This window comes from Chinchilla lanigera, unplaced genomic scaffold (genome assembly GCF_000276665.1).
Source record: "Chinchilla lanigera isolate Chin_1 unplaced genomic scaffold, ChiLan1.0 scaffold00092, whole genome shotgun sequence".
Classification (NCBI taxonomy): domain Eukaryota; kingdom Metazoa; phylum Chordata; class Mammalia; order Rodentia; family Chinchillidae; genus Chinchilla; species Chinchilla lanigera.
The window spans coordinates 2,194,724-2,206,004 of record NW_004955493.1 but is presented as its reverse complement, the minus strand read 5'-3'; the positions used below and the strand labels follow the sequence as shown (position 1 = coordinate 2,206,004).

Genomic DNA, 11,281 nt, shown 5'->3' with positions numbered 1-11,281 from the left:
CCCAACACCACCCTCCAGCCCACTTTGCCTTCTAGAATATAAACTAAGGCCAGAGAGCGGGCAGCGCCAAGACGCAGGTTCAGGAGAGCACCTGCCTCCGCCGTCTGCCAAACCACCCCGTACGCTAAAACCTAAGCAAAAGCGGACGCTCGTCAGGCACGCCTCACTTCGAAATTTAAAGTGAGGGGCTGAAAATATACCGAGCTGTACACTTACGAACATTTTCTCCGTAAGTATACTGCATTTCAATAAAAAGTTCAAGTGAAGGATCGCACACTGGGGGGATTTAAAAAAAACCCCAGACCTTTTATTTCAGTGCTTACTCTGAAGTCCCAGCGGCTTCCGATCCGGAGACCGGAGGCATCACCGTCACCTGGGCCTCGTTAGAAAGGCAAAGGCCCTACCCCGGCTTGCCGGGCCGGAATTGGCCCTAAACACAACCGCCCAGGTGATTCCTGCGAAGAGTGCAGTGGAGAGGCACCGGGCGCCCCGCCCCACCCCCGCAGGGGCCCAGCTGGCGGGCCGTACCCCCAGGGCCTAGAGGCGGCTGGGAACGGTGCCTGGCAGCTTCCAGCCATGGCCAAATTGGTCCTGCAAAGCGTGTTTTGTTTGACCTTTTACTTTTTAAACTTTGTACTTACAGCATTTAAAAAGTAAACACTCATAAAAATTCCAATTTGTAGCTTTTTCTGAAAAAACATTAGAGGGTCTAGCCACTTCAGGCCCACATCCCCTTTCCAGGGGCCACCCTTCCCGCCACCTCTGCAGCCCACAGGCCCGCCTGGCTTCTGCTGGCGTGGCGGTAGGAACCTTGGAATGGCAAAGCACCCAAATTAGCAGCTCTGAGTTCCCTTTGCCCTGTGAGGTCCTTGACAGAGCAAAACCCAATCGCACTGTAAAACTCTCCTACCAGCTTCTCAATGAAGATCGAGACAAGGATGCTGTCTTTTCCACCCATGTCCCAAGGTCAAAGCAAAATGCCTGGTAAAAAGGGGCATCGCTAAGCACTGAAATAAAAGGTCTGGGTTTTTAAAAATCCCCACAGTGTGCGATCCTTTACTTGAACTTTTTATTGAAATGCAGTATACTTACGGAGAAAATGTTCCTAAGTGTACAGCTCAGCAAATTTTCACAAACTGAACAAGCCTGTGTTCAGCCTTAGCACCCAGACTAAGAAGATGCTACCAAGACCCCCAAAGTCCTTTGGTCCCCATGCTGAGTCCCAAATCCCACCTCCCACTTGGGAGAGTCACAGGCCTACGTGTAGTTATGCACACAGCTATGGTTTATTACAACAAAGGGCTCTGAAGCAAAATCAGCAGATAAACAAGGCACACAGGTCTTTCTAAGGAGAACAATCTCAGGCCCGCTTTATTATATATTTTTGAATAGCCTTCCTCTTTGCTGAGGCTCCTTTCAGCAAAATTACTATCAATAGGATCCTTGCAAAAAGGTTACCTTTAAAAAAAGAGGCCAGGGCCGGGGATATAGCTCAGCGGCACAGCACCTGCCTGGCAAGCACAAGGTCGCGAGTTCAATTTCCGGTACCGGAAGAAAATTAAAATTAAAATTAAAAAATAATAAAAAAGAGGCCAGCCTACGTATGGACCTCCGTTATACTTGTTAGAAGTCTTGATTTACAGCCAGTTACAATCAATCCCATGAATCATAAAAGTCTATCTTAGCCAGGTTCCTCAAATTTCCGTAAGAACCATTTTACCTGACCCAAGGCCCCAATTAGGAACAACACAGGAAAGTGGAAGCTACCTTAAAACCTTCCAGGGCTGAGACAATGTCACATGATCAGGGTCAAGTTCCACACTCTCAGAGGGTGTAGGCAGTACTCCTGGAAACAAAGAACTGACAATGTTAGGGTGCTCCAAGCAGGATGCATATTAGGCAGTCTAAGTTTAAGGACCCCTGTGAGCAGCTATGTGAGCCAGATGGTCCAACCAGCATCTAGGATGCTTTCATGGTTGAGAGCCACAAAGGCACCCTACCCCTCCATGTCCCAGTCTGGGTCCTGTTCATTAGGCCAGGGTCTGATCCAGTCCAGCCTTGCTAACTAGAAGCAGCTGAACTCCTGGTGCTGAACTTCTCACAGCACACAGTAATGGATTTCAGCCTGGGGTCAGGTCCAGGCAATTAGGACCTGTGACTATGGGATTCCAGACAAAGAGTACTTTTCTTGGGCTGCAGCAAAAGCATGCTACAATGCCAAACAGCTGTGGTCTAAGTCCAAGTGTCAAGCAAGGCTTCTTCTTCATCTTCTCAGTCTCAAAAACAGTTCCAGAGCCGAGGATATAGCTCAGCAGCACAACCACGTGCCTGGCAAGCACAAGGTCCTGAGCTCAATTTCTGGTACCAAAAAAAAAAGGTTCCACATTGGCCCACTCAAAAATATCAGGTTAGAAAATGTTCAGCATCAAAGGGTCAGATGTTTGACTTTAGTAAGGGCTCATTAACAACTTAATTTTTTTCAAATTCCAACTGTGTATTTCCAGACAGTTTGTCTCTCTTTTCATGTGGTCCATCCTGCCAGAGATTCTAGCAGGCACAAATCATAACAAGTATCATCAGTTACAGAGACTTGCTGGGCATTGTGGTGCCACCGGTGATTCAGCACTCAGGAGGCTGAGGCAGGAGAACTGCTGTGAGTGCAAGACCTACCTGGGCTATATAATGAGTTCAAGGCCAGCCTGAACAACATAGCCAGACCCTGTCTAAAAAAAAAAAAGAAGACTTCTCTTGCTTCCCATGCCCAAAGAATTAAATTCCAACCCACCTGCTTAGGGCAAAGAGCAAAGATGCTGGATTTCACCAACAACCTTTCTTTTTTTCTTTCTTTTTCTTTTCTTTTCTTTTTGTCTTTTTGAGAAATAGTTTCACTATGCAGTTCAGGCTAGCCTTGAACTCACAGAGATCCTCCTGCCTCAGCCTTCTAAGTGCTAGGATTACAGGCATTTGGCACTATGCCCAATCTAACACTGCCAATACTGTCTACTTCTTTTGCAGTTTTGTTTTGTTTTGTTTTTGACTGGGATGATCCCTCTAGCATTGATGAAATTATAAGCATATAATACTTTAAGTCAATTTTATCATATTTCCATATCCAATAGTCATAAAACAGTTTTTTTTTTAAGTCCCTTTTTTTCTCATTGCAAATGTATTCAATCCCCACTAAGTTCAATGCAGGGTTAATGCTGCAGTGTTAACTCCTCTGCACAGGCCCTCTTGTATAACAACCCTCCAGGGGCATCTACATCATAAGACATGATTTTTTTTGTGTGTGTGAGGGGGAGTTTCCGGTACCAGGAATCGAACTCACAACCTCACGCTTGCCAGGCATGCGCTGTGCTGCTGAGCTAAATCCCTAGCCCCTAAGACATGATCTTTTAAGCAATGGGATCAACCAATAAAAACAAACCGTATTATTTTTCATTCACACATGCAAAGGCTGAGCACCTGCTACATGTATTTCTATTTGTGCCATTTAGAAACATTAAGAAATGATGAGGCATTCAAGAAAAGACTCCTACTTCCTTCTAGTCATCCAACAGCTGCTGTCATATTCCCCTCTTGTTCGTGTCAATGCAGCTCCAATTACTTAACTTTAATTTTTATTACTGAGGAGAGTCTAGAGTCTTGCTAGTGTGCCCAGGCTGGCCTACCAGTTTCAATTTTACATGCTGCAATTATGACATGTTCATAACGATTACAACCGTCAACGTGTGTGAGTCTTATTACATGCTAGACACAGACTAAGAGCTTTGTGGAGATGATCTCACTTCTTTTTTTTTTTTGAGACAGGGTCTTACTATGCAGCCCAGGCTGGCCTCAAACTCATGGCAACCCTCCTGACTCAGTCTCCCGAGGGCTAGCATTACAGGTGTGTGCCACTACACCAGGCGTGATTTAGTCTTTACAGCCACTCTAGGAGAGTTAGTACTCTCACTTTAGATGAGGAAATGAGCATTTCTGAATTAGGTCACTTGCCCAGAGCTGTGGCCAGGAGGTGGCGGATCTAAAATACCGACCCAACTCTGCTGACTCCGAACACACACACTCAACTGCACACTGCCTCTCAGTGTGGTCAGTGCTTCTGGCCAAGGGCCTCAATTCCAGGCTCACTTGTTCACTCGCTGACTCGCTCCCTCACCCACTCACTCAGGCTACCAAAAAGCAGTATAACTTAAGTTAAACTCATGGACAAAAGAACCCTCAGTTCCAGTGCCAACTCTTTCCTTTCAGACGTATGTGACCTTGGGCAAGTTACTTAACCTCTCTATGACTCAATTTCGATGTCTGTAAAATGAAAATAATAATAATGTCCACCTTCTGGGATACCAACTAGGAGGTAAACAGCACTTCAGACAGGACAAGCACATGGTTATGTCCACGCTGTTACTAAAATGAAAAGAACCCATGTCAATTCCCAGGGATCTCAGTCTCTGAAGGGCCTTTTCAGTTCTCGGGCCACTCATATTTCTTTAGTTTCCTTGGTCCTCTGGGCCTGTTGCTTCTACAGGTTTTTGCTGCTCTCATGGAAAATCAGAAGGAATATCCCTAGACCCCCAAGGTAGAAATGAATGCAGCAGAAAAGAGACAAATCGGTAGAGCCAAGAAAAACCACGGGTTACTGTTCAGACCCAAGGCCAAAAGCCAGTGGTATGGACTTCATTCCTGTACGTCTCCTTGGATGAGTTTCACTTGCATGATCTATTTGCCTGTTACCCCACAGATTTAGAAAAGGCCACTTGCTGTCTGGATAAGCAAGTTGTCCTGTGCCAACTCCTCTTGCCTGAGGAGGGTTTGAGGCAGAGATTACAATGCAAACAGGTAGGCTCAACCCTCCAGTGAGAACTTCAGGACAATAATGAATCAACAGAAGGCTCAGAGCCGACTGCTTTGGAGCCCAAGATGTGGGAAGAGCAGTGGAAAACACGGGCTTTGCGGCCAGAGAAGAGCTGGCTTTAACGCCGGCTGAGCCGCTTATTAGCTGGGTGGCGATGGGCAAATTGCTTGACCTCTTTGATGATCAGTTTCCTCCTCTGTAAAATGGGATCTGAGAATCTCCACTTTTTCAATAGTTGGGAGGACTGTTATTTAAGTATCTGGCACTCCACAGATGCAAAAGAAGGAAGCACAATTTCTTTTCTCCTTCTCTTCTTGATTATAAAGGAAAAAATGTACTTAATCTTATTTTAAATTTAAAACAGGGCCAGGGATATAGCTCAGCAGCACGGCACCTGCCTGCCAAGGGTGAGGTCCTGAGTTCAATTCCCGGTACCAAAAAATAAAAATATATGTAAGAAGCCCGGCATGGTGGTGCACACCTGTAATCCCAACACTCGGGAGCCTGAGGCAGGAGGATCACTGTGAGCTGGAGACCAGCCTGGGCTACAAAGTGAGTTCAAAGCCAGCCTGAACTGCATAGTGAAACCCTGTCTCAAAAAGACAGAAAAATGTTTGTCTGATTCAAGTCAGCCACTGCCCAGGTGGGCTGGTGACTAAGAAAGGAACTGTGATTCAATGCAATCTTGATCCAAATACCATTAGCATACTTCACAGATCTAGAGAAAATATTCCTAAAATTCAGCTGGAAGCAGAAGTGACCAAGAATAGCCAAAACAATCCTGGGCAACAAAGGTAAGGAAGGAGGCATCAGAATCCCTAACTTGAAATTATACTACAAAGCTACTGTGATAAAATCAGCACAGTACTGGCAAAAAAACAGATCCAAGGATCAATGGAACACATTAGAAGATGCAGACACAACTACAAACACACTCAGCCTCCTTATCTTTGACAAAGGGGCCAAACATGTTCGCTGGAAGAAACATAGCCTCTTCAATAAATGGTGCTGGAAAAACTGGCTTTCCACATGCTGAAGACTAAATGAACCAAAGATCTAAATATTAAAACCAGAACACTAAATCTGCTGGAAGAGAAAGCAGGTAGAAATCTTGAAGACATAGGGTAGGCAGAGAGTTCATGAACAAAAACTAAACTGCATGGAAAATACTTCAAAGAATCAACAACTGGGATCTCATCTTATTGAAAAGTTTTTGCACATCAAAAGAAATCACCAACAGAGTAAAAAAGAAAACCCATCAATTGGGAAAAAATTTTAGCCAACTGCCCCTCAGACAAAGGACTTCTATCTAGAACATATTAAGAATTTTAAAAAATCAAGGCCCCAAAATTCAAGACCCAATTCAAAAGTGGACATCTGAGATGAATATGCATGTCTCACATGAAGAAATATAAATGGTAAATATATGAAAAATATTCAACATCATTGGTCATTTGAGAAATGCAAATTAAAACAACACTGAGATTCCATCTCACCCCAGAAAGAATGGCTACCATCAAGAAATCAACCAATAACAAATGCTGGAAGGGCTGTGAGGAAGAAGGAACCCTTCTCCACTGTTGGTGGGAGAGCAGACTGATGCAACCGCTGTGGAAACCAGTGTGAAGATTCCTCAAAAAACTAAGAATACAGACCCATTCAACTCTGGTATTCCCCTTCTGGGCATTTTCCCAGAAAACTTGAAAATATCATACCACAGTGATATATGTGCACCCATGTTTACAGCCATACAATTTGTCATAGCTAAATCTTAGAAACCACCCAAATGCCCATCAATTGAGGAATGGATAAAAAAGATGTAGTATTTTTATACAATGGAGTATTACTCAGCTATAAAAAAAAGAAACTTGAGGCTTTTATAGGTAAATGGATGCAACTAGAGACCATACTCGTAAGTGAAATAAATCAGACTCATGTGTAAACATCGTATTGTCTCCCTAGTGTAAAAAACTGAAAGAGTAAATAAAATCCGAAAGGTACAATAGATATTGTGATAGGGAAAGAAACTGCTCAAAAGGAAAGAACAACTGGGATGGAGGAAAGGAGAAAAGAAAGAAGAAAGGGAAAGTACATATATATACGCACAAGATAGCTAAGATAACTGTCCTACGGGTTTCTGTTAGTTTATTGAAAAGAATAGTTAATGCTTAATTGTTTGATCAATTTTGCATGCCTATATCTGGTAATGTGAACAACTACTTTAAAGATAACAATATGCAATATAACAACCATTGTTAATTTTCTATCATCTTGTTTTAAAATTGTGTATCACTTTTATTGTTTTCATTTTTTTAGTCTCTTTAAAATACAAAAAAAAAAAGTAAGAAAGGAACTGTGGCCCCAGGTCCTAAATGAATTGGTTGATGCAGAAATGACTAATTCAGAAGCCATCACTATTCCCAACCAACTACAAGGGCTCTGTGCAGCCATGTAAAACAGAATCAGTCACCAAAACGGTCAGAAAGCCATCGTTTCCCTGTTCCCTGCACCAGGGATCTGGCAATACCAGACTTGTCTGGGGCACGGTGAGAGCTCGCATGTCGGGGACCAACTCATTAAACATGTGCTAGATAACCCAAAGGTCCCCACCTGACTCCTGGGGGTTAGCAGAGGCTGAGACAAGAACACAGGCACACGATCAGACTTCCACCTAGAGCACTGCAGGGGACCATGAGGAAGCGGATCCAGACAGAGGGCGAGCCTCCAAGGACTCTGCTTGAAACTCCACTTTGGCCAAGAAACCTTCTCCCTCTGCTCCTTAATTCAGGTCCAGCCATCCCTCCCAAGACCAACAGTGAGGTAGACTGGACCAGAGCTAAGCATGGGGAAAGGAAAGTGAAGCAGTCTGCGGAAAAAGAGGCGGCTCTGGTGACTTCTACCGCCCAGACCATTCACCCTCTCTCCCGGTAACGTCACCGCCCAGACAGCCAGCAGGCACCCACTCTCAGTCCACGTGGGTACACAGCTAGGCCGAGCCCATCAGTGTATTGTATCTTCCTGGTACAATGAACACTTGAGCCTAGATATGTATCTGGTTTGGAACAATGAACCAAATCTGGGGTTCTTCCAGCAACGGGAAGTGCTTTCCACCCATAACTGGAGCTGTGGGGCTACACTATGGAGCCTGACAATAGAGACAACTTAAAGGAAAGTAGGGGTGACAGCAAGACAGAGATCCCCAGCAGACACTGTTCTGATCCTGAGATCCAGCCTGAAGCCCTATGCAACCACTGCCTGCTCAGCTACATGAGGCAATAAATCTTCCACCCTAAGCCAACTGGAAAGAGACCCAGGCAAGGTCTTTTCCACCTGCCTTTTCCAAGAACAAAGACACTGTTTATAAAAGCAATTGTCCGCTAACAGACTGTCCCTGGGGAGAGCTGCCATGGAGACCGAGTCCAGCTGGGAATTCCTAGGCTACATAGCACGGCTGTGAAGCCACTCCTGCTGCAGGCGACTGGACCTGAGCCCCACAGTCCTGAGGCCTGTCTGGTCCTGCTTTGGGAACGGAAAATTATGTAGAAAGCTACCTGTCTTCCGGATGTGTGTGGGGACTCACAGAACAATGCTCTCAGGCCATGATAATATCCACTGAGGACAACAGAAAGAAAGCCAGCTCCCCCTTAACCCATACGGTGATCCGCCTGTGGAGAGGGCTTGTCCCCTTTCTCACCTTGACCTCTTCTGAGGTTTCACCTGCCCCTTGTTTTTCAAAATCTCCTCAACCATCTCACAAATGACACACAAGGCCATCCCCGTGCTTCCTGCCGATTGATAAAAATGCGCTGGCTGCAGAGGCAGGTGAGCTGCTCACCAGAAGCAACTCTCCTTCAAGTCCCCCTTGCATCTCGACATTTTGTCTCAGCAGGTAGCATTGTATTGCTTTTTGTGACAGGGTCTCACTATGTGGTCCAGACTGGCCTCCAGCTCGAGGCGATCCTCCTGCCTCACACTCCTGGTGCTGGGATTGTATGTGCCACCATGCCCAGCTACGGCTAACACACTTTCAAAACAGTATCAATACATATTTATCGACTTGTTTACTGTTTGTGGTAGATACTTGTTTTTGCTTCAGTAATTACATGGGTTTGGTAACAGGCCGTTGAAGAAAAGCCATAACCCAGATTGAGTTAGTCATACAGTGAAATGCCACTGGCCGCAATTATTGATCCAAGAGGCCTGGGACTTACCAGAAGTCACTAAATACTTTTTTTGGGATTTGCCAGACTACAACTAGAAAGGAAGAAACCTTTCTTTTAGGGTTACTGTTATGGCTTGCGTCTAAATGTCCCCTCAAAGCCTCACACGGTCACAGGTGGGGATTTTCGGAGGTGGCTGGATCTAGGCTGTGTAATGCTGGGGTTAAGTGTGTGATATTGGGATTAAGAGTGCCCTACCCTGGGTGTGGGTGGCACCATCTGAAAGGGGGGTAGATAGGAAGGGATAAAAGGGAGGGACAGGCTGCTGCTTTGCTGCCTTCTGCCTGCCAAGAACTGTTTTTTCTCTGCAGTGCTCCTCTGCCATGCTGCCCTCCTTAGAGCTAGCCAACTACAGACCAAAACCTCCACAAACTGTGGCTAAATAATCTCTGCCTCCTTTAGCTTTGGGTATTGGGTATTTTATCTCAGCAACAAGAAAAGTTACCAGTGTAGAACAATGTGAGTCTAGAGCTGTCAGCCGTCATGTTCCCAAGAGCACAAAGCTCACCTGTAGCAGGAAAAGAGGAAGCCGATGCGTAGATCAGCTTGGGTTTGCTTACTGTCTCCCAGTGTCTGTTCTCTGTCTCCTCTGTATTCTCACACTCTTCTTTCTCACTTTAGCTGCCCAACTAGTCTAAGCTCACAGCCTGTCTTCTAACTAAATGTGGCCATGTAACAAGACAGGAGGAACCAGGGAACTAGCCCAGCCCACCACTCCGCCTGCATCTTCACTACTATGTAAGAAAGAAACCAATTCCTATCTTGTCCAAGGCGTGGTATTTTCATGATTTTTTTTTCTTACTGAGACTGAGATTAAGGGTGGCAGACTAATTAATCTTGCAGAAGAAATCTGAAGGCAGTCTAATGTTGAGACAGTGGCTACTATTAGCGGCTTTAAGCCAGATTCATGTGAGAAGCAGTAGCAAACAGCCCAGCAGAATGATCTAAGATGTTTTGAGTCAGGTGAGAAAGGGAGCTCCAGTAAAGCTGTGGCCTACAAATATGGAACAGAGGAGAAATTGGTCCCTGAAAAGGCTAGCAAGAAAAAGCCAAATATTTCAGAAGACAACAGAGAAGCTGGCCCGAGGACATCAGAAGAATCAGCAGGACTCCAGTCTTCGCAGCCTCAGAGTTGCAAAGGTGAAAAACATTGCATTGAGAAGAGAGCTCCAGAGCGCCATGTTCCAGAATGGTGAATCTGTTGGGATCTCCAGCCTAGAGACTCTGTTCCTTGGGATTGTGTTCAGAGTGTACAGGATCCAGGCACTTGACCCCTACAGCCAAGAGAAAGAAAGCCTGGCTACTGCTCCAGCTGGCAGCACACCTTAGCATCATACATGTGGTGCTCGTTTTAGGTGCATGCAGAATGCAAGAGTTGTGGAGTCAGGAAGGCTTCCACCCAGATTTCAGAAGCCCTGGGAAGGTAGGCAGTGTGCCCCAGAGAGGGCAGCGTGTGAAGCCAAAGGTGCAGTGGAGACCCCAGAAGTTTGGAGAATACAGGAATGTGGACTGTCTGAGGAAAAACTGCAAGGAGAGAGCAGAGCTGGCCCCAGAGAGAAGCCATGGGCTAGCTACTGGAAGTGCCAGGGGCTTGGGTCCTTTGGAGCTCACAACTTGGCACAGATTGCCAGGGGTGATGGACATGGAACTATGGAATTTAATGTTTGCCCTGATGGATTTTGGACTTGCTTTGTTCTCATTCCTTGCCATCCCCCTATTTGTGCCTTCTGGAATGGTAATGTTTATTTTGTGCCATTGTGTGTTGGAAGTGTTTCACTTTCTGTTCATGTGTACAGGGGCTCACAGCTATGAATCTGCCTTCAATATCAGAGGAGACTTTGGACTTGGGTTTTTCAGCAGTGCTGAAGCTGTTAGGACCTTGGCAACTCTTTGAGATGGGTTAAATACCTCTTGCATAAAGAGATACACCTGAGTCTTGGGGGTCCAGGGGTGAAATGTTATGACTGTGTCTAGATGTTCCCCCAAAGCCTCACGCAGTCACAGATGGAGGCTCTTTCAGAGGTAGCTGGATCTAGAGCATATGACTGATTCATAGTGCAATGTTAGGATTAAGGATGCTAGGTTTAAGGGTGAGTGATTACTGAATCAGTCCACTGATGGTTTCGTACCACACTAATCCCAGTAGTGTAGATAGTGTGTGTGTGTGTGTGTGTGTGTGTGTGTGTGTGTGTGTATATATATATAT

At 45.4% G+C, this 11,281-nt stretch overlaps 1 protein-coding gene across 1 annotated transcript in view; it reads right to left on the bottom strand.

The window, feature by feature from the left end:
* Positions 1-1,262: 1,262 nt before the first annotated feature.
* The window catches only part of Dctn5 (dynactin 5 (p25)), a 29,158-nt gene continuing 19,139 nt past the window's right edge, over positions 1,263-11,281 (bottom strand). The window contains exon 7 of the transcript XR_264075.2: positions 1,263-1,846. The gene's annotated coding sequence lies outside the window, so the exon portion shown is untranslated. The remainder of the gene's footprint in view (positions 1,847-11,281) is intronic.